Consider the following 26,683-nt stretch of genomic DNA (forward strand, 5'->3'; position numbering starts at 1 on the left):
AGTGGAGTCAAGCACTTGGAAATGAATGGCACACTTTTAAATAATCAATAAGTAATCCATGGGTCAGAGAGGAAATCTCAAGAGAAATTTCATAAAATAAAACTGAATTAAAATAAAAATGCAACATATCAAAATTTGTGGAACACAACTAAAAAGCATCTATTAACAAGTTATAGCCAACACACTTAATGTTGAAAGACTGAATGGTTTTCTTTTCCCCTAAGATGGGGAACAAGGCAAATTCAGTGCAAAGGCAGTACTGAGAGGCAAATTTATAACATTAAATTCCTAATTAGAAAATGAGAAAAAAATCATATTAATTCTGAGCTCCCATCTCAGGAATCTAGAAGAAGAGCCAAAAAGTAAATAAAATCCAAAGCAATCAGAAGGAAGGAAATGATAACAGAAATTAATGAGATGTAAAACACAAAATCAATAAAAAAAAATTTAATGAAATAAGAGATAGGTCTTTGAAAAGATCAATATAAGTGACAAATCTCTAGCAAAACTGACCCCAAAAATACCAATTATCAATATGATGAATGAAACGAGATATAACTAACGACTATGCAGACATTGAAAAAACAATACGGAAATATCACAAATATCTTGACACACAACCATTTGACATCTTTGATAAAAATCCTCTAAAAATATAAATTTATCACAATATATCCCATATGAAATGGATCATTTATTTTTTTTTTTTATTTTTTTTTTATTTTTTTTTTTTTATTGGTGTTCAATTTACTAACATACAGAATAACACCCAGTGCCCGTCACCCATTCACTCCCACCCCCCGCCCTCCTCCCCTTCTACCACCCCTAGTTCGTTTCCCAGAGTTAGCAGTCTTTATGTTCTGTCTCCCTTTCTGATATTTCCCACACATTTAAATAGCCCTGCAACAACGAAAGTGAATTTGTAACTTAAACACCCCCCCCCCTCAAAAGAATTCTGTAGGCCTAGTAGGTTTCACTGGAGAATTCAACCAAATATTTAAACAAAAATTCACACAAATTCTACACGGTTTCTCCCAGAAAACAGAAAAGGAAATACAGCTGATTGTATGAAATGAGTGTTTCCATGATACCAAAACTAGACAGAGTACAAAAATAAACTATAGACCAATATCCCTGATGAATGTAGTCACAAAAATTCTTAAAAAAATATTAGCAAGTAGAATACCATAATAAAAAAATTATAAAAATATAAGAATTATCATGACCAAATGCAACCTGGGATGCAAATCAGATTTAATATTTAAAAATATTAAATATTTTTATTTAATTTTTAATATTTAAAAATATTAAATAATGATTATTATACTAAGATGGAAGAAAAATCACATGATCACATCATTGGTGAAGAAAAAGCATTTAACAAAATACAACATATATTCCTGATAGAAATTCTCAGAGAAATATGAACAAAGGGGAATTTCTTCAACTTGATAAAGAGCATCTATTAAAAAATAAAAGACAAAAACTGCAGCTAACATTATACTTAGTGGTGAAAGACTGGATGCTTTTCCCCCAAGAATGGGAATAAGGCAAAGATTTCTGCGCTTACTGCTCATATTCAACATAGCGCTAGAAGTACAGTTTGGAAAGGAACTAATAAAACTGTCTCCCTATTCATAGATGTTACGACTGCCCATGTAGAAAGCCCAAGGAAACTCCAAAACAAGGTCACATAATGGAAGATAAACATCAATACAGGTATCAACTATATTTCTATATACTAACAATGAATGAGTAGATGCTGAAATTAAAAATTCAATATCATTTATAATTATTCAAAAAATTAAGTAAAATCTATCAGAAACATATATAGGACTTTTATGCCTAAAACTACCCAATGTTGTTGAAAGAAATCAAAGATTTAAGTAAATAAAGAGATCTAATTAATGGATTAAAAGTCTCGCTGTAGTAAGATGTTCCCCAAAATGAGATACAGGTTTGTTGGTATTTCTATCAAAATTCCAGCAAGAATTTTTATGGGGAGAGACAAGATTGTTCTGAAATGTATTTTAAAAGACAAAGATGAGAAAGACTAAAGTAGGAAGAATCAATACTACCCAATTTCAAGACTTACACAGCTATAGTAATCAAGACTGGGTGCTGTTGGCAGAGGGATAAAAATACAGATTAATGGAACAGATTAGAGAATTCTGAAATAGAGTCATAGAAAACCAACCAACTGAATTTGGACAAAGGTATAAAAACAATTAAATGGAGGAAAGATAGTATTTCCAACAAACAGTGCTAAAGCAATTGGACATCCATGGCCAAGAAATAAAGGAAAGAAATTGCCCTAAATCTCATAACTTGGAGAAAAATTAACCCAAAGTGGAGCGTGAGTTTGAATGTAAAATATGTAACTGTGAAACTTTACAATAATCACAGATGAAAACCTTCAAGATCTAGGACTAGAGAAGGAGTTCTAGAGGACACCAAAAATAATGATATATAAAGGAAAGTTGATAAATTAGATTTCATCAATCTTAAAACCCAGATATTTTTCCATGAGAAATTGGTCAAATAAATTGTGATAAAACTATTTGGTGAAATACTATACAACAACAACAACAACAACAAAAGGAACAATACCCTAGATGAACTTCCAGAGAATTAGGATAAGTATAAAACAAATCTCGAAAGGATACGTGTGTATTAGTCTATTTTTATAATTCTTGAGAAATAGAGAATAAATCAGCAGTTTCCAGGGATTAAAGAAGGAGTACGAGAGGGTGGGAAGTAGATGTAACTATACAATGGTAACATGAGAGGGATTTTGCGGTGATAGAAATGTTATATATCTTGACTGTGTTAATGTCAATGTTCTCGTTGGGATATCCTACTAAAATCTTTCACAATTTACCATTGGGAGAAACTGGGTAAAAGATTCATGGGATCTCTTTGTATTTTTTCTTAACAACTACATATGAAACCGTATCTCAAAATTTAAAAAAAAAAAGTGAAATTTAAAAAGAGAATGAAAGTAGGCATATCTAGAAAGAACTTAAATATCCATCCACAGATGAATAACAAAACCAGTTGTGACCCTTACAATGGAATGCTACTTAGCAACAAAAAAGTACATCTACAAATATGTTCAACATGGATAAATCTAAAAAACACCACGCTGGAGAAAAAGAAACCAGACATAAGAGTACATTCTTGATTATGTATATGAAATTCTAGGACAGGCATAACTAACCTAGAGTAACAGAGAAGAGATTGGTAATTGCCCAGGGCCAGAACCGTGTAGGCATGAGCAAATGACTGAACAGTTGCAAGAGGGGATTCTTAGGGGGATGCGTGTGAGGTCACGATTGCAGCGTGTGTTGCAGGTATCTATGTTGGTCAGTACTCATCAAACTACGCTTCAAAAGAAGTTTTTTGTTTTTTTTTTTTTAAAAAGAAGTACATTTGGTTGTTTGCATATTATTCAGTAAAATTCTATTTAAAGAAAGAAACGAACTAGGGGTGGTGGAAGGGGAGGAGGGCAGGGGGTGGGGGTGAATGGGTGACAGGCACTGAGGGGGGCATTATTCTGTATGTTGGTAAATTGAGCACCAATAAAAAATACATTTATTAAAAAAAAAAAAAAAAAAAAAAAAAAACAAGAGCAAAACCAAGTTCTAACACCTAGGGCCTAGGTTTAAATAAAAAATTTTAAAAAAATTTTTAAAAAAATGGGGAACCCTGGGTGGCGCAGCGGTTTAGCACCTGCCTTTGGCCCAGGGCGCGATCCTGGAGACCTGGGATCGAATCCCACGTCAGGCTCCCGGTGCATGGAGCCTGCTTCTCCCTCTGCCTATGTCTCTGCCTCTCTCTCTCTCTCTCTCTCTCTCTCTGTGTGTGACTATCATAAATAAATAAAAAAATTTTTTTAAATTAAAAAAAATTCTATTTAAAGAAAGACAACAAATAAAATTGAAAAAATAGAGTTGATACTGTAATTTTTGTTGTTGTTGTTGTTGGAAGTGGTAGCAAAAGAGAAATACTCTCAGGAATGTAATTCTAAGAGAGGACTCTGTTCATCAAATGTCTGGTAGATGCAAAAAAGGGGGGAAGGGCTAGACCATGCATGCCTTCCTCTTTCCCAATCTTCCCTAATCTCCCTTGGCTAGTCTGAGAGAAAGAGGAATGAATTACCATGAAGCTCAGATGTAGAGGAATCCAGTCACCAGATGGGCCATACAAGATGGAGATTCATCTTATGAATGAGGTGAAGATGAGGGAAATCACAGCAGGACTGTGATATGAAAGCCTAACAAATTGGGGGCCAATATTCTATAGTGTTTTGGAGCAAAACTCAGTTGGATTCAAATCCTATTACAGACTACGATTAAGCATGAGAAATTGGGCAACATACTTGATGTTTCAGAGTCTCAGTTTTCTCATCCAAAAAATAGGGTTGGTAATACCAATCTCCTTGTGTTACTATGGGGTATACATGAGGTGGTTGTGCGAAACTCTTTGTACAACTGCCTGGCACTTAGTAAGTTCTCAGTGAATGGACAATGCTGGAGTGTGGGGCTGGGAATGTGGGAAAAGAGCTGGACAGAGGCTGAAGGACTCAACAGAGTCAGCTGCAGAGGGCAGAGGGGGAATTTATGAGGCTTGGAGTCCAACTGGAAGGACTCAGCTGAGGAGGCCAAGACAGACTACCCAGAGAAGCAAAGAAGGGGAGAACATAGGATGTCTAAGAAACCCAGAAGTTAGCAGTGATCAGGAGGGCAAATGAGGAAAAAGAATGAGCATGGAGGGAAGCAAGAGTAGTAGGCTTAGCAGTAAGGAGGTGATTGGAGCGGAGGGGAAGGAAGCCCAGAGGGCGGAGGGTCAAGAAGGAAATATGAAGGAATATTGTGTTCTCCAGAACAAATCAAGAGAACCAGTTGCTCTGAAAGATCAAGTAGCAAGATGGAGTGATTCTGAAGTGTGAGGTCGTTGAATGTGTGTCTCTGTTGATATTGTTGTTGTTGTTCATGTCTCAACCCCGAAAGAACAAGCAGACCCTGGTTGCCAGGATGTATTACTCCTGCTGCTTCCAAATCCAATTCTGGCAAGCGTAGTCATTCCCCATGGTATTCCTGTTAGCATTTATACAGTGCTCATTAGGACTTGAAATCTTTTCAGCCTTGTCAAATTCCATTATATGGCACAACAAATCTTAACTTGTAGATTCTAGTGTTTCTTTTCACATCAATTCAGTTTTAGAACCAACAGCCGAGACAAAGGGAAACAAATACTGTATGATTTCACGTATATGTGAGGTTAAAAAAAAAAAGACTAACAAAACAGAAACAGTCTCATAAATACAGAGAACAGACTGGTGGTTGCAGAAGGGAGGAGGGCAGGTGACATGGGTGAAGGGGATTAAAGGTAAAACTGTCACTTAGAAAATAAGTCATGGAAGTGTGAAGTACAGCACAGGAAATACAGTCAATAGCGTTCTAATAACTATGCTTGGTGACAGGTGGTAACTAGACATGTCCTGGTGATCATTCTATAATGTATACAAATGTTGAATAATTATGTTGTACACCTGAAACTTATATAATATTGTAGGTCAACTATACGTCAATCAGAAAGCAAAACAAACCATGCCACAATTTTTAAATTAAAAACAAATAAAATCAACTGCTGAAAATAATTTTTTTGGTATTCTTCTACTGAAGTTTTTCTTCATAATAAGAAAACTATCACTTTATTAGGTGTTTAGCAATTAAAGAAGTATACCCTCCTGTACATTAAAAAAAAAAAACTAAGTAATTGAAATAACAATACTAGGTTTTTCAATTCATTTGCATGTAAATTTATAAATTGTTTCAACTAGTCCACTGTTTTCTATGTATTTACTTTACCTTGAAAACATCCAAAGAGGGGCGCCTGGGTGGCTCAATCAGTTGAGTGTCCGCCTTCAGCTCAGGTCATGATCCCAGGGTCCTGGGGTCCAGCCCCACATTGGGCTCCCTCTGCTCCTCCCTTCTACTTGTGCTCGCTCACGCTCCTCTCTCTCTCTCTTTCTCAAATAAGTACATTTTTTTAAAAAAAACATCGAAACATTCCTTTCATCTGCCTGCAATCAGAGCAAGTAAATAATAATATTTAATGCTATAAGTATCTGGACATTCGAAATTGCTTTCTTTGGTGGAAACAAATATTTGGGGGCAAAACTGGAGTTGATCATAATCATATGCAAGTAATAGTTCTATGGAACAGCCAATTACACCACTTGAGCTATGTGAATTTCCCACAATGCACTTAGCTCCATATTGTTCAAAAACAATGTTTAAAAACATAAAAACAAAATATGTTTTCCAATATTACTTAAAATAGAGTTTGCCTTTGTCATGAGGAGTAACTTCAATTTTTGCTTTCAACGTTTTCTCTTAAACAATTCTTCAAATACTACGTTATCATCCAACCACAACAGATTATTTTCTTCAGTACAAATTGTAACATGAAACTAAAACAACCTTATAGTTTCCAAATCTAGAGCAAATACAAAGAACTTACATTGTATTTTAGTTTTGTTGACAATTATATTTGATGTCATCTAGAAAAAAAATCTATCAAATTCTCTGAACATTAATGTATCTCAGGGATCTCTTTTACCTTTTGAGAGGAATACAATGTATTTTCTTAAAAATTAATAATTATACTTGAAATCTATTTGCTTAAAAGTCTGTACATTTTTACCAATGATATCTATAATTTTTCCTGACTTTAACCATGATTCTTCCTTGAAAAATATTGCAAAAATGTGAGGAAATTAAACTATATTTTTAAGAAAAAATTATGTGTACACCTGAAATTAACATATGTCAACTATATTTCAATTAAACATATTTTTCTTTAAAATTTTTAAAATAAAGAAAAATTACCTTAAAAATAGGGAAAACCCCAAACTCAACAAAGTGTATAGGGACATGAGGAGATCAGAACCTGAGTGGGCACCATTATGAATGGCTAGAAAGATATTTAGAAGACATGATCAATAGGATTTGTTGAATGTGGGATGAGGAAGAGGGAACAGTATAGACCACATATAACTTCCAAATTTCTAGCTGGAGCAACGGGTGGAATGAATGGTGGGGCCATTCCAGGCCTGGGAAAAGGGATGAGGAAATTCCTCTTGACTAATTGAGTCTAAAAGTAGAATTCTAATAAATAGGATTTTGTGTTTTCCAGCCCACTCATTTGCTCTTATTTAAAAGTATCTTGTTATGAATAGGGCAAGATTTAAATATTCTGAAGAAATACTGGTTAGAGGGAAATTGAAATTGTCATAGGATTGCTAAATATAATTGCTAGAGTCATGTGGATCAGAATTGGGCCAAGTATCCAATTTTGTCAAGCAAAGAAATAATCTTTTATGCATTAAGCAGACTTTGAGTGCCTACTGGGTATCAGTCGTCACCATTAAAAGAGTTGGGGTGGGATGCCTGGGTGGCTTAGTGGCTGAGTGCCTATCTTCAGCCCAGAGCGTGATCCCGGAGTCCCGGGATCGAGTCCCACATCGGGATCCCTGCATGGAGCCTGCTTCTCCCTCTGCCTATATCTCTGTCTCTCTCACTCTCTGTCTCTCATGAATAAATAAAGTCTTAAAGAGTTGGGGCATAGTAGGGACAAAACATACACAATCTCCACTCTCAATGGTGTCTATGATTGACTGCAAAGGTATAAATGATGAGTAGAAGATGATGAAGATAAATTCATCTCAAATCATTACAAGTGCTATGAAAAAAACAAAACATGATAAAGAACACAGTAAGGAAAGAGGGACTCTAAAGTGAGGAAGAAAATGACATGATGCTTCTGAAGGGTTGGCCTTTGACCTGAGCCTTTCGCAGTGAGAGGCTGGCCGTAGAGAAACAGGGAAAGACATTTTAGAGCGTGGACTCCAGATTTCCTATACAGGGGAAGCAATCTGGTTGGAAGAAGTTTGAGAGGACTTTTTTAGAAATGGCATTTGCATAGAAAACACACTCTATTTGCTCATGATGCATATTAATTTGAGATAGAAGGAGCTGATACAAAAAAAAAAAAAAAAACCCAAAACTCCACAAAACAGATGACTGACTACACTCTCTTTATACCCACCAAACCACTCTTTGGACTACTAACAGTCCAAGCAGAGAGAAAAGCACGAATAAAGGCACAAAGGTAAAACTAGCTGGGCTTTCCCAGGGGCTGGAACCTGTAAAGAAATAGAGGAGTGGGTAATAAGAGATGAGCTCCAGAAGGGCAGGGGGATCATGTCATACCTGGCTTGGTTCGTAACAAAGAGGATTAGAGGGTATGCTAATTGTATACTCGTATGCTGGGCATATTGGTTCTGTTTTATCTATTAAATCCTCAACTCAGCATCTGGTGCAATTACTATTAGTAATAGTCACTGAGAAAAAAACAGTACATTTAGAAAGAAGAGCACACAACTTTGTTGTTACACTTTCAACCTCTTTATGTAAAATACTGTCTCAAAATGGTTTCAGAATAGCATTTGCTTGATGCTGAAGGTGTACTTTAAGTCCTGTTCTGGAAAGATGTTCTGTTTGTCACCCAATGTAATAATAATAATACTCAAGATTTGTTGAATTTCTGATTAAAGATAACTGGTATAGTTAAAGCAAGTTGGAAAAACAGGCAAACTCTGGTGGGTAAAGCGGTGTATTTGCCCTTACGACATTGGTAATTTTCTTCCATTAACATCACCAAATATCTGATGATGTTGAAGCATTTTCTTTGGGGCAGGGTTGGAATATTAGATTTTAAAATTGTTTCTCTCCTCTGCCCTATCAATTTCTTATCATATGTGCAAATAGGGGGATGAATTGCCTAAGAATGTCATCATAGTTTTCTTACATAAAAGTGGGGGAAAAATGTATGAGATAATTAAGTTACAGAACCTATAACAAGTGAAAATGTGAACATTAAAAGCCAGAGCTTTTCTTTTCCTTTCATTCTTTCTTGAAAACCCAAGCCTTTAGTGTGGAAAAATGTTTAAGACCAGGTACCCAAGTTAACGGATTGATTAGACCAATGATTCATTCATTCATTCTATAATTATATACCTCCAAATAAATAAATAAATAAATAAATAAATAAATAAATAAAATTATGTACCTCCTGCTTTTTTGGGTGATATCCAGAGGGAAAAAAAAAGAGAATAGTTATCAAATGTATCATCTGTATAATTAAATTGTTTACAGCCTAATTGATGAAACAAAACAGAAATATAAAATGTTTATAAGCAGGAGAACTGATATGAGGCAGCAGTAGAGGAGATATCACCAAGCAGTATAGGTTTTGAACGCCGGAGAGCACGACAGATCATTCAGGGCAGTGGGAGCCTCAGAAACTTCAGTTCACTTGGTTGGCCTCCCTCCTGTCTGGACATTTTCTCGGTGCAGACAGGTTTCTTCAACAGTATACACCCAACTGAGGTCAGATCAGGGTTAAAGTTTACATTTGAACAGCGGAAAATGCACAGGTCTTAAATTTGGTTGCACCATGACAGTTCTACAACCTTAAAAGGGCATGTTTTTACCCCATAATCAAAAAAGATCTTTCATTTATTCCATGCTCTATTATTTTCTTTAGTGAACAGACACTTTAAATTGCATACTTGTAGAGCTTCTGAAAGAAGCCTTTCAGAAATCCATCATAGTCTTCTTTCCTTCGAGTGACTAGATCCTCCCCTCAATGTTCTTTCCTGCCAACTCAGGAGGCACTCGTAGACAAACACTAAGAAGATTTATTTAAAAGAAACTTGGAAGCAATTTCTGACCAGTATGCTCAAATAGAGGTATGAATTGACTAAATTGATGGGTTTCTTTTTTTATATGAAATTGGGGAATCTTTTTTAAGCTGAATTTTAAAACTACACAATTTATTATAAAATTATAATTTTGCCTTTTTTTTTTCCTTTTCCTACCCTCCCCCCAACTTAGTCCTAAAGCTATTAGGGAGAGAAGAGCAAGGTAGACATGTGTGCCAGTGGCCCAGATTAGGGTACCCGAGCCCCAGTAGGCTGAGGGCATTTTCCCTGTAGGAAGGCAGCAGGGGATGGGGTGTAAAAGCCTAAGGAGGGTGAAAAGGTTGTACGTAGGAGTGGTTCTCCCTGGGTGACCCAATCAGGATCAATATAGATATCAAAAATATAATAATAATAATGGTAGGGATCAACTACAACCTGTTGAATAATATAGGAAACCATAAGCCCATTCTGGTACAAATATATGAATAAATTGAAAGTTTGGTGAGGAAGGAGGTAGTAATACAGTGTCAAAGTACCAGCTCACAAAACAAAGATTACTACAGGAGAATGAACTTTATATGAAGTTTGCAGATTCCACCTTGCTATAGTGATCAAGGGGGGCTTCTTTAGTAAAATGAAACTTACTAGAATTGTGTGCCGTCTCATAGAACACAAGAATGCAGCATTATTTCTGTGATATCCCTACCAAAGATGCACAGCCTAAGTCCAATCATGAGGAAACATCAGACAAACCCAAACTGAGAACATTCTACAAAATAGTGGGCCTTTACATTTCATGCATCAAGGTATTGATAGCCAAAGAAACACTGAGAAGATTGTTCCAGGGGAAAGATACTAAAAAGACCCGACAGCTACGTATACCTTGTGATTCTAAGCTGGAGCCTTTTATTACAAAGTCATTATTGGGACAATAGGTAAAGTTTAAGTGGGGTCTGAGGATTCAATGTGAGTGATATATTTGTGGCAATTCCTTGAATCCAGTGGTTGCATTCTAGTTGTGCAGGGAAACATCCTTGTTTGTAAGAAATACACGTCGCAGTGTTCTGGGGTGATGGGACACCACGTTGGCAGGTTGTCTTAAATAGTTCAGGAAAATAAAGTTTCTTGTATTGTTCCTTTCGATTGTTTAAGTTTGACTGTTAACTGTTTTAACAATTGTAATTTAAACTTGCTTTTACAATCAATAGCAATCCTCTAGTATTAATCATATACATTGTATGTTAATCATACACATATTGTTAACTTAGATGCTCCATGTGGCATTGTAAAGCTTTTTATCTGAGCGCCTGAAAAATGATGACAATACAGGCTGTCATTGGGGTTTTGCTAGTATTCATGGGCCCATGAATAAGCCCATGTAACATATTCTTTTTCCGCTTTAAAAAAAGGAGGGAAATATCTTAGTGATTAAGCTTATTGTAATAGAAAACAGGTTGATTTTTTTTGGTATTGTAAGTTTATTTTCAGTATTAAAGTCCAAAGCATGTTATTTTTTTCCCCCAGATAACAGAACAACAGATGCAGTCTTATGATTCAACAGAGGTCATTTTTACTCATTAAGGAAATCAGAGCCAGATAAGATGTATCTTTTGCAAACTTGGGTAATTTACCTAATTCGATTTTATGAATTATTTTTATGATTTCGTCTATAACTTTAAACTTATTCTTGCTTTTCTCTTTAAAAACACATAGATGTTTAACTAAATTGGACCTGTGATAAAAGTATCTATCAAAGATTTTGAAATAGAAATTTTAATTCCAAATAAGAACAATAATAAATAGCATTAAGTGGTCATATGGGAAAGGACTTTTCCCTGTAAATAGATAGATCCATATGTAGTTATGCAGATACATGAATATGTGTAGATATCTACATATTTATAATGTAGTGCTCACAACACTATGTATTAGATATTATTAGACTCATATAATAAATAAACTGAAGTCTACAAGATTACATAGTCATACAAGTTGCTAAGTGAAAGGCATAAGTTGTCTTGTGAAATTGTATCCCAACTAACCATACTTATAAATCTCTTTACTACCACCCTTCTGGGCTGTCTCTAGAATTGCCCAGGACCCTCTACAAACAACATATCCTGCTACTCCCAAGTATTAGTGTTTCTAAGAAACTTAGTTAAAAGCTGTATCTAAAGAAACTCAAAGTAGAAAGAAGTCATGCAAGGTCAGCACCAAAGCTCTTGTAGGTAGAGCTAGGAAATAACTCATTTGAGGGATGCTGGGGATAATGGGTAGATTGTATTCATCTGAACCTTAAGTCTTTTTGACACAAATGACCTTAGCATATAATTTTTCCCCCAATTTACAACCTCCTTGATGCACTACTCTAAACCAGCTGAAGTCCCACAGGAAGAGACCCAAGCTAATCATCTCCTTCCACCCACCCTAAGGACCATAGTCATCTGCATTTACATTGACTGGGGGAAAAGGCAATGACTAAGAGAAATATTGATTATCTTTGCAATGTCAAGTCCAATCTAGTTAGAAACTATATATCAGTTTATCTTGAAGCTAAGAATAAATTAGAATTCTATGCTATGGCCTATATCTAGAAAGTCACGTATCAGTAATTGATGGTTTAGTTTTTAAACTTTCTTGGGTTATTATTCCTTTTTTAAATGTAAATTTGCTGTGATAAGTGTTTTTGACAAAGTTCAGAATAATTTTATTAATCTGATCAGAAAGAAAAGTACTTTATTGGCTGAGAGTGTCCCTCACAAAACTCATGTGTTGAAGCTGATACCCCAATATGACTATTTGAAACTAAGGCTTTTAGGAAGAAATTAAAGTTAAATGAGTTCATAAGGATGGGATCTTAATTCAGTAGAATTGTAGACCTGAGAAGAAGAGGAAGAGATGAGGCACCTGGGTGGCTCAGTGGGTGAGTCTGGGGTCCTGGAATCAAGTCCCACATCTGGCTCCCTGCTTCTCCCTCTGCCTATGTCTCTGTCTGTCTCTGTCTCTCTCATGAATGAATAAATAAAATCTTTTTTAAAAATTTTTTTTAAAGAGGAAGAGATCCCTCTCTCTCTCTTTACAGACACATACCAAGGAAAGGCCAAGTCAGCACACAATAAGAAGGTAACCATCTGCAAGTCAAGAAAAGAGTTCTCTTCAGAATCCCACTATGTCCCCTGATTTCAGACTTCCAGCCTCCACAACTATGAGAAAATAAATTTCTGTTAAGACACTTAGTCTATGGCATTTTGTTAGGGTAGCCCAAGTTAAATAAGACATTTCCCAAACTGACCTTCCACTTATAAAGATAAATTCTATGCAGTTGTATTTAATTCCTATTTTCACTCTCAAAACCTACCGAGATCATTACTTCTCTTACTGAATCTCCATATTCTTTATTCTGTTTCATAAGAAGAAACTTAATTACATTTATTTCCCTTTGAAAGAATTGACACAAATTGCCATTAGAATCGTATCTGATGCAAAGTACCTTCATAGTGCCATAGTTAAGGAGCTGTACAGTATTTTAGAAGGATGGTTTTAAAGCTTAAAAAACAGGAGCTACATCTGATCTAGTAAGTGAATTAGCAAGATGCTAATGAGATTAGAGAGGGGATATGACTGGTTCAGTCACAACTGAAGAAAGGGCTGGCGAAGATTCCTTCCAACACAGAACATCCTAGATTCTGATTCTCAGACATGCAGAGTTTGGGAGGTGGGTCATCTCTTCAGACTAAGTTAGTTTGTCAACTGATTATTACTCAAGTATAATAAAAATGACAAAGACTCATGAGACTCCCAGATTAAGCAACTGACAAGGTCTGCATGCTAACACTGTGGACTTAATGTGGGGATGGTTGTTAGGGTGAAATGCTCTGTGCCAGAGGGCCAAATTAGCATCCCGGCTCAGTTTAGAATCCCACTTCTTGTTATTAACCTGAGGCAACCTTTCTGAGCTTCAGTTTCCTCACCTGCAAAATGGGATGATACCGCCTACTACACTAAGGAGGAAATGAGCAAATCCACGTAAAGCCCTTGGAAAAGTCCCCTGCATATAGCACTCAATAAGCATTCGCTACAGAAACAGTAGGACCAACTCTGCACCTGAGTGCCTACATATGTAAAATGTGAGCGACACAATTTTGTTTTACAAATGACATATAATTGGTTTTATACATTTATGTAAATGCAGGGAATTATGTTCCTACTTGTATACCCAAAGAGCTCATTCCTGTTAAGTGATTTTTGAAGATGGAATATCAGGTATGAGATATTGTGCTGACTGGTCTCTGTTTGCCCTTCTAGAACCATCCTCCACTCTTCTCTGCCTTATACCCCAGGGGATTGACTCTCTACTCTCTTCACACCTGGTCTCCTGCCCTCTGCTCCCTTTGAGTTTGGCCAGTGGGAGGCACTGATAGGAGATCGGAGGTTGGTAGAAGAGAAGGATCAGAAAGTATTCCTTCCCCACTACTCAATTTCCCCCCACCCCAGCCAGGATTTTAGTTGTGTATGTGTTCCTCCATAAAAAGGAAAGCCCCCTCGTATGGCCAACACCTGGTTTGTAAACCTTCCTTCTCTTCGCTCCTTCAGATTTAGGGGTGATAACACCATCTCACTGTTCCTTGTTCCTAAGTGAGGTGGCTTCACCATCCTTTTGCTCTTTGTTGTTTTATTAAACATGATTCAGTGATTTTTTTTCCCATCTGCTGTGGGTTCTGATATGGATGCTTTTAACCTACTTATATATTTATCTAATTTGATAATGCTCTTGGAGGTCTCCTTTAATTGTCCTGTTTCTAGGTTGCATATTTTAAATCACAATATGTCTATTTAGAATCATCAAATAAACTAACTGGAGACTATTATAAAGCCCAGATATTTTAGTATTTGCTTCAGTATAGGAATTCTTTCTGTGTGTTACAAAGATTTTTTTTTTAATTGTAGTTATGTAATGTGCTAGTATCACTTAAGAATAGGTCTGGGTACTGACTGACTAAAGCTTAATTTTTTTTTTTTTTTTAAGTAAGCTCCATTCCCAGGATGGAGCCCAATGCAGGGCTTGAACTCAAGACCCCAAGAGCAACACCTGGGCCGAGGGGCCCAGTTTGGGCCCACCTGAGTGGCTCAGTTTGTTAAGAATTCAAGCCCTAATTTTGGCTCAAGTCATGATCTCAGGGTCTTGATATCAAGCCCCAGGTCAGGCTCTGGGTTTATCTCTTGCCCTCTGCTCCTACCCCCCTACTCTCCCTCTAATAAGTAAATAAAATCTCAAAAAAAAAAAAAAAAAGACCTTGAGCTGAGATCGAGAGTCAGAAGCTTAACCAACTGAGCTACCCATGCACCCCTGACTGAAAGCCAATTCTAAAATAGAATGCCAGAAACACAAGTAAGGCCTTAAAATGGGACTATAGCATGTTCTTTTGTCCTGTCATGAAGGTTAAAAAAAATAACCTTACCCAATTATTGGCCCATCATGGATGGCATGTAACCCATATATCTGTAATTTCATTATAAGTAGATTAGCCCAGTCAATGTTTGGGTATTCTTCATCTGAAGATGAGGCTTGGACAATATTAGTTGCTAAGCAGTTTGGATTTAAGAGACAGTAAAGCGACAGACTAATTTTTCCTTCTATTCTGAACCTAAGCTGAATTGCTACTAACCTGGAAAACTGAAGCAAACACAGTGAATTGAGGAAATAGTATAAAACCCAAGTAAGTATAGACTCTATAAGAATGTGACTCAGCAAACTAGATGGTTTGAATTCTTCTATGGGATAATTAACAAAATCTCAGAAGAGAGATGAGAGCTATGGTATTTAAAGAATGCATACCACTTTGGCTGAGTTCCTACCCAACCCTTGCCATGCTATCCATCTACTAAATATGGATGAAAAACAAAATCTCTCCTAAACAGTAGCTAGAAGGACAAAAGAAACTTGGGTCAGCTATACTAGGAAGAATCATAAGTATACTCACATTGCAGCAGGAAAAAAGGCTAAATAGAACTGCTTACTTATGAGCAATGTGAAATGCCACGGAAAATATGCAAACATTTTGAAACAAAACAAAACATGTGCAGAGAAGAGGAAGAAAGAAAGGATTGTAACTTTCAAAGGAAAGATAAAGACTCTAAATGTAAAAACAAAATAAAAAAGGCAAAGCACAAGAAAATTCATCACAATGATCTCACCTTAGACAATAATAAGAACCTGAATTCAAGAACTCAAAGATTAGAGGATGAACAATAAAAATTGAGGAAGAGAGGGAGGCTGTAGATTTAGGAAAGCAAAAGAAGACCACAAATATAGTCACAGAAATGAATAAATTAAAGAAGGCCAAATATAAAATAGAATTTACTAAACATTGAAATACTGACCTTGGGGAAAGATTGAGATACTTTCAGTAAATTCATATTGAAAGAGGCAAACAAACAAGAAAATAAATAAAGCAATCATAAGAGGACTAAGAGATATTGAAGACAAAACCTGGGGCACCCGTGGCTCACTGGTTGAGCGCCTGTCTTGGGCTCAGGTCGTGAGGTCCTGGGATCGAGCCCCTCGCATCAGGCTCCCTGCAGGGACCCTGATTCTCCCTCTGCCTCTCTCTCTCTCTCTGTCTCTCATGAATAAATAAATAAAATCTTTAAAAAAAATAAAAAGAAAATCCAACATAAGGATATGTAGCACATTTGAAAAAAGAAATCTGAGCAAAGACTGCTGAGGATTTACCCCAAAGATACAAATGCAGTGAAACACCAGGACACCTGCACCCCAATGTTTATAGCAGCAATGTCCACACAATAGCCAAACTGTGGAAGGGGCCTTGGTGTCCATTGAAAGATGAATGGATAAGGAAGATGTGGTCTATGTATACAATGGAATATTCCTCAGCCGTCAGAAATGACAAATACCCACCTTTTTCTTCGAGGTGGATGGACCTGGAGGGTATTATGCTGAGTGAAGTAAGTCAATCAGAGAAGGACAAACATTATATGGTATCATTCATTTGGGGAATATAAAAATTAGTGAAAGGGAATAAAGGGAAAGGAGAGAAAATGAGTGAAAATATCAGTGAGGGTGACACAACATGAGAGACACCTAATTCTGGGAAATGAACAAGGGGTAGGGGAGGTGGGCGGGGGGTTGGGGTGATTGGGTGACGGGCACTGAGGGGGGCACTTGGCTGGATGAGCACTGGGTGTTATGCTATATGTTGGCAAATTGAACACCAATTAAAAAATAAATAAAAAAAAGAAAGAAAAAGATATCTGAGCAAAGAAATGCAGATGTATCCAAAGATATAAGGAATTTTTCCAAAAATGAATTCATTGAATCTCTCTCTCCATCTGCACACAAGGAGAATGGTGTTCACCAAATGTAATGATGAGTACTACCAGATGGCCAAGTTGGAGTGATTTTAAAACATTTGTGTCATTTTCACTTTTCTAACATTTAAGATAAACATGTTTCATCTTTATTACAAAAATATAGGATTGATTTGCTTAAAAAAATCAGCTGATATGTCGAAGCAGATATTTTCAGTGCCTTCCCATTTCCCTTCAACCCTCCTGTGCACTACAGCTGACTCCCTACTGCCAGTATCTGCATTTCCATGCCCAATGCCATCCCTCTCAACTGGGGAAGCCCACAATGTTCCTGTCCACATTGTGACACAGAAGTGCTGAGAGACTGATATCCACCCCTAATAGCCCTAAATCCAGCCCCCCTACTTCAGGTAGGATCACTGAGACCTGTGTTTTATAGCATTTCCCAGGATTTCTCCAAGAGATCGACTCCAGTTACCCCCATAGAAGCAGACTAAATAGTGTGCTCTTTTCTGGCTGCTTTCCCTCCCCTTACTGTCCCACTGCCCTGACAATCTCCCATGCTTACTTCAAAATAAAGGATGTGCACTCAGATCCTTGTCGTAGGATCTTTTGGAAGAACCCTAACTTTTCTGTGCAAGTAAAACACTGGATTTCAAAAATGGCAAAATGATTCTGGATGGTAAGGTTGGAGGAATTTTTTTTTTTTTTTTTTTTAGTTTTTCTTCATTGCATGTTTAAAATTTTTTTTAATTATAAAGAAAAAAATACAAATAAAAAGTGAAGCAAAAGATACTAAAGTAAAAAATCAAATCAGGCATCATCACTGTAAATTAGTAATCAGTGTCAAAATTAAGCAACGCCCTAAACTGTCAGCACATTCTGCTACGTAAAACTATTTCTGTTGTGCAGAATAAGTTTTACAAGACAAATCTGGAAGGCAGGTACCATTGTACCTAGGTCTGTATCTGCTTTCCTATTTTCCTCTCTTCCCTCATCAACCGTTTTGATCCTGTTACTCTGTGGGCGTTGTACTTTCACATTATTGTACTGTTGCATCTACTTCTATGCTTATTAGTGCATTGTTTGTATCAACAAGGTCTATTTTTTAAAAGTAACCTCTGTAGAACCATAAACTAAGAGACTAGTAAAAACTCATGAATCCTACTTATTCCAAACAAATAATTTTACAAATTATACCAAGAACCACAATGGGATCCATTCAAGGTTAGCTATTTAAAAGCAACTGCAGGGGGCTTGAGCCATGCAGTCAGTTCAGCATCTGACTCTTGGTTTTGGCTCAGGCCCTGATCTCAGGGTCGTGAGACTGAGCCCTGCAACTGGCTCTGCAAGACTCCCCTGACCCTCCCCCTCCCTGCTCATTCATGCTCTCTTAAAAAATAAAAATTAAAAAAAATTTAAATAAAAATAACCGGGACCAGAATAAAACCAGCTCTCCTGAATTCTAGTCTAATTATTTCTAAAACCTTTCTTCACTCAAAATGTCCTTCTAAACCTATTTCCCTAACCAGGTGTTGGCAAATAATGATGTGGGGTTGATAGCAAACAGACATGGAGCAAGAAAAAGGTGATTGGAGGCAAAAGCAGTAAGTGGACCTTAAGAAAGTAAAAATCACAATGTCCTACTTAGGAGTTGACATGATTCACTGATTGCTGCTAGATGGAAACGGGTATGTCTGCTGGACAGAAGGGGAAGGATGATGCAATGAGTAGCAAGTCTGAGCAGGGCTAACCCAAGCATGACCATCCGTGTTTGACCAGTTTCTCTTCTAGGGTAAGGTTTAGTTGCAGTTTTTGCCACCACTCCCCTTCCTCTTTCGTCCTAGAAGTTCAAGGCTCTGCAGCTTAAAACAAAGAAAAACTCCTCCTTTCAAGCTTTCCGATATTTTGAAATAAGCTTCAAAGGACAAATACTTCTTTCATAATCCTAATGTCATTCTAAAGTTGGAGTCTTCAGAAGTAATTGCCTGCAAATTTAGGATGGGAAAACAAAATCACAGGTCTCAATGTTTCTGAAAGACCAAGAAAGGCTAAGATTAAGGTATCTCCCATTAATGAATTTTTGTGTATTTTGGATGCTAGGCTTTTATCTATTTTTTTTCAGAAGAAGAAAAATAGAAACAAAAATAATTTATTATAGGACCTTGAAGGTCAAAGTCACAAAAGTTCATATATGATAGTGGCATATTTATACTTTGTCAATCTGTCAATCTTCTAAAGCTAAACTTTGAAATCAAAGTTCTCATGTATTCATGATTTATGTTACAAATTGAATTTATGTATTATGTGCACAACACAGTGCTAGTCAATATGGGAAGCTAAGAAATTATAAAACACTAATGGGAGTTTATATTGTTTTTGGTGATTAATATAGTTAGTATAGCAAAAATCAAAATGATACAGCTGATCTTCCAAATAGCATTTAACAAACTCAAACCTTTGTGCTGGGATAAGCCACATTGTCCAGTCACACGCAATACACTTTGGACCCTTCCTATTTCTCTTGAGGTTTTTTTTTTTTTTTTTTTTTTTAATGCTCTGTTTTAAAGTTCCAGTCTTCATTTGACCATGTTGATAGAATTAAGGGAAGAAGTAGAAAGTCCATCTTCAGACAGAAACATTCCTGGAAGAGAGTCCCTTAGGAGGCCCCCATACTGTTGGCTGTATTCCATAGGAGATTTTTAAGTAAATGCCTGCAGATCAGACCTCAGAACTTCAAGTCCCTATTCACACCTTTTAAGCAAAGGTTTCCTTCCTTTTTTTCACCCTGAGAGATCTGCGTTTGCTTTTAATGAACTATAGATATTTCTATTTTAAAAAATGCCTAGTGTGAGTACAGAGGAAGAAGTGATTACTGCTAACTGGAGAGTCCAACGAGGAAGGCTTATCAAAGGATTCAACATTTGAGCTCAGACCTAAAGAATGATTCCATTAAAAAAAAAAAAAAAAAAGGGAAGGGGGACCCTGGGTGGCTCAGTGGTTGATCATCTGCCTTTGCTCAGGGCATGATCCTGGAGACCGAGGATCAAGTCCCACGTCGGGCTCCCTGCATGGAACCTGCTTCTCCCTCTGCCTGTGTCTCTGCCTCTCTCTCTGAGTCTCTCATGAATAAATAAATAAAATCTAAAAAAAAAAATGAGTAAGTCCTACAATGAGTATAGGAAAGACAGTTCAGTCTGAGGCAGCTTTACTTTCTAATTTGGGCCATTTCGATGCTCGCTAATAAAGAATAAAGCAGCAAAGTACAACACAGAGAAGTAGGTGTATCTTTGAGTTTGCCATTCCAACCAAAAATCAATTAAAAACCCAGAAACAGAAGAGACTTAAACAAAACAAGCTCTTAGAGTTCTCCGTGAACATGAATTATCCAGGGTATATTTGCCCCATTATCAGGGCTAATTTAAAGTGTGGATATTATCCGCTGTTTTATGTGTAGCACTCCTTTATATTCTTCATCTGATTGGCTTTATGATATCACAGAAGCTCCTATGTAAGTCACTTTCACTTAATCTTCATAAGTTTTAAGTGTGGAAATCTTAGAAATAAAGAAAAGCTTCTTAGTGAGCAAGTAGTTAAGGGAAGGAGATGCCAATCTTAAGTTATTTGAGTGGTGGTTAAATATAGTGTTCCCTGTTGATAGAGGAGAGTGTTCTTAAAATCTTAATGCTTTAAAAGTGTATCTATCATGTGGGATTTTAATTTTATTACTATCAAAGTGTAACTTTTGCAATCTTTTCTCCTGCCCACGTATTGACCTTCAGCTAAGCATATAATAGGCCTATGATAATATCCAGTCAGACTTTCCTAGTTCTTATTATCTGGTAAATGCTAAGGGGTAAGGGCTTTATACATATATTAACTAATTTGCTACAATATCCCTAGAAGTTAAGTACTTCTCATTTATTATGCTCATTTTATGGTTGGAAAAACAGAGGCTTGATTAACAGGACCAAGATCTTACCATTAGTAATTAGAGGAGCTGAAATCCAAACAGTTTTCTTTCAGATAATGCTCTCTTCACCATTGCACAAAAGAGCCTTTTATAAAATCAAGACTATTATTATAAGGGCTGGCATATAGATAGTTCAATCTAATTTCACAGTATACAAATTTGCCCATTCCTAATGAATTTTAATTTGTAAATGTAGCTGAAATTATAAATCGAAGGGACTTAAGGTGAGTTATCTGATTACCTTTGAAAGGTAATCATAAGCATTTCAAGATGTATACATAAGCTTTTCAAGATGTAGCAGTTGATGCATAATTCATATATTTATTTAAAGCTGGTGAAATGGATTCTAAAAGTCCAAAATTTGTTTCTGAATTTTTCCTAGAAAATGCTTAGAATATATGCCCTATAATGTGCCACATAAGCATTATTACACATGAACTCTCAACTCTGAATTAAATCCACCTCATTATTATAATTATTTACCTTCGTTTATGTAAGATATATTCGCTATTATCTATGATTCATGTGATGTTGAGTTTGCCATCAAAAAAATAACCTTTCATGTGTGCCAATGGAAAAAATACACATCACTTACAAGATTCTCTAAGTTCTAGTTTCCAGTCTTCACTTAACTGTGTTGCTAGAATTAAGGGGAAAAGAGGGGAAAAAATCATCTCTAGATCAGAATAATAAAAGGTAGAAGAATTCTAGTTTCTTCATCATTTAAATGAAAAACAAAGAATCCTTTCAGGCACCTGTGTGTTTGACACCGTGTAGACAGCATATTGGGAGGAGTGTAAAGTGCTCTCTTTTCCTTTGGATATTTGGAATTGGGTAGATGCTGTCAACATTAGTCTCATGGTACGAGGTACATATTTTGAAATACAGCTGCTCAGATAATTACTCACTTTCACTTATCTTAACTGATCTGTGGCTTGCCTGTCACACCACCATAATCACTAGGGAGAATCATCTTTTTTTATATATATTTTTTGAGAGTGATCTTTCATTGAGTAATAGCTGCTTGTGTAAAAAATCTTACCCTTCATGAGTATTGGCAATTGCAGTTAATTGCTATAGTTAATGACTGACTTCTCATCAAGGTATCTTCTTCGTGTTAATTCTCTTCCATTTGCTGTCACGTCAACCGTGCTTCTTCTGAGTAATGTAAGAGGCCACTGAGATTTGGGAGGTGTGAATTTCTGTCTTGATTTTGCTATAGATGGTTCAGGTGGCCTCTCTTGTGTTTTTTGCACCTGCTTCCATTCCTTTGAATTCAAGGTATCTCACAGGAGGATCATGAATCGACTCATTAACAATTCTCTAACTGGAGGAGTTTCAAGGGTTTTTAAGTAATTACAGACTTGGGAAATGTATAAATTACAGGCATTTAACCTTTTAAAACAAAAATCACTGAACAAAATTAGCGTTTATAAGTTCGATACTACAGGTAGAGTTCTGGGGGGAAAATTGCCTTAGGTTCAGGAATCTACTGTGTAAAACCTCAAAATTCTGTATTAGGCCAATCTTGTTATCTAACATTAGTTTGTTCCTTGAAATTCTGGTTGTCATAAAAAGTACCTTGTCTTCATTTGTGACAAAGACTGAACTATCTCCTGAAAGATAGAAAGATCTTTATCCCCACCTCTTCCTGTAACTACTCACAAAGTTGGACAAATACATAAAACTTTATCTTACCATCCGATTCTGTTTTCTTTTTTCTTTTTTTATTTTTTTGTTTTCTGTTTTAAATCACATTGCTAGTTCTCTCCCTCCACTACCAATTACACTAACAGAACCTAAAAGGTGGACAGAAAAATTCCCGTGAGAGAAAACCACTACAGAGATCTTAGAATCTATTAATATCAAGGTAAAGGGAGACCTTGTGATTCTCTGAGATATTAGTTTATAACCTTACCTACAGTCTTTTCTGCTTCAATAAAATATATCAATAGTTTGTATCATGTATGAAAGCCCGCAGTAGAACTTAAAAGAATCTATATGAATTCCTGATAACTCTTGGTACATACTACTAAAGGTATTGTCCTATTGAGATAAACATTTAAAATAATAGCAAACAATCTGAAACAGATACTGCTGGGGACTCTTCTAGTAGTTAGCCCCATGGGAAATGATGTTAAACCAACTACAAAGGCTATAAAAAATGTGTACAATATTCCAACACTGTGAAAAATAAGTTAGAAGGCTTCATCTTGGCACCAACTCTTGGCTTTTTACTTAAACTTTTATACTTGCCTCTGTAACTCTTGACTTTGATGTCATTTTGGGTTCCACTCCTCCCATTTTGCAAATTGTTTATCCTGCCTGCGATGACTTTCTTGATCTCAATCTCATTCATTTTCACAGGGCAGTCATTGACTTTCTTGTGAAAATAAGCTAAGGATTTGGAAAGTTTCCCTAGTGCTTCCTGGACATTTCCAGACAAATGTCTCACAAGAACCTTAAATTCAAGATGTTCAAAATTGAACTTGTTTCCCTTCTAAGCAAGCTCCATCCTCTTCCTGACTTCTAGAATTCTGACCTTGCCACCGGCCTTCTCTCAATTACTCAAACTTCTCGTCCTCATTCTCCTTATAGTGTCAGGTCTTTAAGCTGTACTTCAAGTTTCTCACATCCTTTACAGCTTTTCCATTCCAAGCTCAATAGCTTCATAATCAATTTCCCAAATATCAACTCTATTTCAACCACTTTTATGAACCATCTCCCAATAATTTTTCTAAAATTATTGATCTGATAATATCACTTCCTTGATAAGAAATCCTCAATGTTTCTCACTGCATACCAAATTCATATAAATTCTCTTCTCTGGCATTCAAGACCATCCAAAATATACCTGGCACTTATTTATCATGTCCTACACTTATGTGGACCTTTATTCTCACCAAACTCAACACCCCCACCTTCTCTGGACTGATTTGAACTTCGCTTCCTAGCTTCCTTTGCTGTTTTCTCGCTGACAATGATCATAATCTCTTCCGTTCAGACAGCACTCTCCAATAGAACTTTCTGTGAGAATGGAAATGTTTTGTGACTCTGTGCTGACCAACATGGTAGCCAGAAGCCACATGTGGTTAACGAAACTTCGGCGTGCAGCTAGCGCAACTGAGGAACTAAATTCTTAATTTTATTTGATGTTAGTGAATTTAAATTTCAATTTCCACATGTGCTAATGGCTACTGGAGAGTAAAGGTCTAGATCCTGCTCCCATCCATCTGAATTTTGTCCATCCTACACATTTAGGTCAACCATCTGTACTTTAATTTCTCTACCGATTTCTCTAGAATAATTCCTTCTTTAACCCTTACAACAATTCAGCTACATCTTTTCACAACTCATATCACTATGAATATGAAAAAATATGATTAAAAGCCTGGATCCTGGATGCACAGTACAATACACTAGCTGTGTCACTTGGGCAATTTACTTAGCTTCTCCAACTCTTATTTGATACTTGCAATCTCAGAAGTCATGAGGATTGAGTAAGAAAAAAAGTTGAATGTTTAGCTCTTTCATTATAAGTATCTGCGTGTAAGTCACGGATTGACTCCCTTGAATTATGAATGCAGCATCTAGTGAGCATCTACTCATCACTTGATGTCAAATCGAATAAAATACAGTCTTGCCATTCTTGGACTCAGAGGCTGCCATGGGAATGTTTCCTAACTTTCCTTCTAGATTATGAGCCTCAAAGTGTGGAAATTATGTTTCTTTATCTTTCTGGTCTGCTAAGAGCCTTATACAATATCTGCTACATAGGAGACTATCAATAAATATTTATCTATCTCTCCCCTTTTTAACAAAGATTTACTGATTTTGAGAGAGAAAGAGCACACGCAGAGGGGCAAAGAGAGAGAGAGAGAGAATCTCTACAGACTCCTTGGTGAGTGTGGAGCCCGACCCAGGGATCAATCTTATGACCCTTACATGGCCTGAGATGAAATCAAGAGGCCAACACTCAACGGACTGAGCCACCCAGGTACCCCTCTCCCCTTTTTAACATAGGTAGAATATTTTTATATTCTGATGGCATTTTACTCAATCTTTTGTTATATTAATAATTATTATTAATTAATAATTATTAATATTATTAATTACATTTTCTCCATCCTGCCTCTATTCCTTAAACACTAAGTAATCAATATACATTTGAGGATAGCAGCTATCTTATGACTTCTCTCTCATGCTTACTTTGAAATATTTCTCTATGAAGTAGAATATCCTCTAGAGGGTTGAGAGTAAGTCAAACAAAAATTTAGTCTTTCTTAAAAATAATATATTCTGGGATGAATCAGTTAAGCCTCTGACTCTTGATTTCAGTTCAGGCCATGATTCCAGGGTTGTGGGATCAAGCCCTGCATTGGGCTCCAATCTGGGGGTGGGGGTCTCTGCTTGGGAGTCTCTCTCCTTTTCCCTTTGCCCCTCTATAAAATAAATGAGTACTTAAAAAAAATAAAAACATTCTGAGCATTGCTAACACATGGTAAATCACTTTCAATTTCTGTAGATTCCAATGCTTGCACATTATAGTTACAACTTTGTGCTAAGGATTGAGAATACAGCATATTTTATATGCTTTTTATTTAGTTTTTCTATAGAATAGCTAACAACTGTTTAGTGCATATGCCCATTATAAAACTTACTTGTTGAAAGATTTTTGATATAGTTCTTTGCCTAGTCATGTTTTTTTTTCTTTATAAATCTTATTTTTCAACCACAATTTTTATTATTTGACTGCATAGATCTCATTTTGATTGCCCATATTGAAGCCATCATTTTTACTATTTAAAATACTAAGTAATTCTGAATCAAGAAACTATTAAAGGTTTTGTCTAATTTATGATGAAAAGTTATTCCTGATTTTCAATAGAATAGTAATAAATTGTGAAATACAACCACCATCAAATAGTTTCTACCTGATAAAATCTCTTTAAATATAAAGGGGAAATGAGATTAAAAGTTTTAAGAAGTGAAAGTTATGCTTATAAAAATAAAAATTGAAAGTCATGTTGCTTATGCTTAAAGCCAACGAAAGAAGTTTTGAAAGGCTCTGAATATAATGGCAGTTATGGTTAGAGAATGACTGGATGAGTCCAATTTTCCTTATAATACTTTCTGTTAATTACAAGCATATGAAAAATATACTTAAACACCAAATAAGAATTTTAGCTTGAGGTTTGGGCAATATTTAAATTCTTAAAATTGTTTACCATTTCTAAGTAAGGTTTACACTGGGTAGAAACTGTAATGAGCTTTAATGTAAATCAGCAGTGCTTTGTGAAATCCAACTAGTAATTCATGGACCTGTCTGAAACTGCACTTTTCATTCATATTCTTCACAGATGATGACTGCACATCGAGAAAGACTTACAATCCATCAGGTGGCCATTTGGAAATAAATTGCCATTAAAATGCAATGTACTTTTGTCATATTTGCTATAAAACATAGGATTTATGTCATGTCATTTATTTCTCAAGCTTACGTTGATAGTACTATTCAACAGATTGGATGGTTTCAATATTATTAACAAGTGATATTCAATATTATTAATTAAGCTAATATTATTAACCTTCCAGAATCTGTTAGAATC

General features: G+C 36.1%; 1 long non-coding RNA gene across 1 annotated transcript; it reads left to right on the forward strand.

Moving 5' to 3' along the window:
• The first annotated feature begins 11,296 nt into the window (after window positions 1-11,296).
• LOC125753460 (uncharacterized) lies at window positions 11,297-26,476 on the forward strand. Its single transcript, XR_007405366.1, has 3 exons — window positions 11,297-11,394; window positions 24,898-25,071; window positions 26,435-26,476. It is a non-coding gene; the product is annotated as an uncharacterized LOC125753460 (long non-coding RNA).
• The last annotated feature ends 207 nt before the right edge of the window (window positions 26,477-26,683 follow it).

This window comes from Canis lupus, chromosome 23 (genome assembly GCF_003254725.2).
Source record: "Canis lupus dingo isolate Sandy chromosome 23, ASM325472v2, whole genome shotgun sequence".
In the NCBI taxonomy this organism is placed as follows: domain Eukaryota; kingdom Metazoa; phylum Chordata; class Mammalia; order Carnivora; family Canidae; genus Canis; species Canis lupus.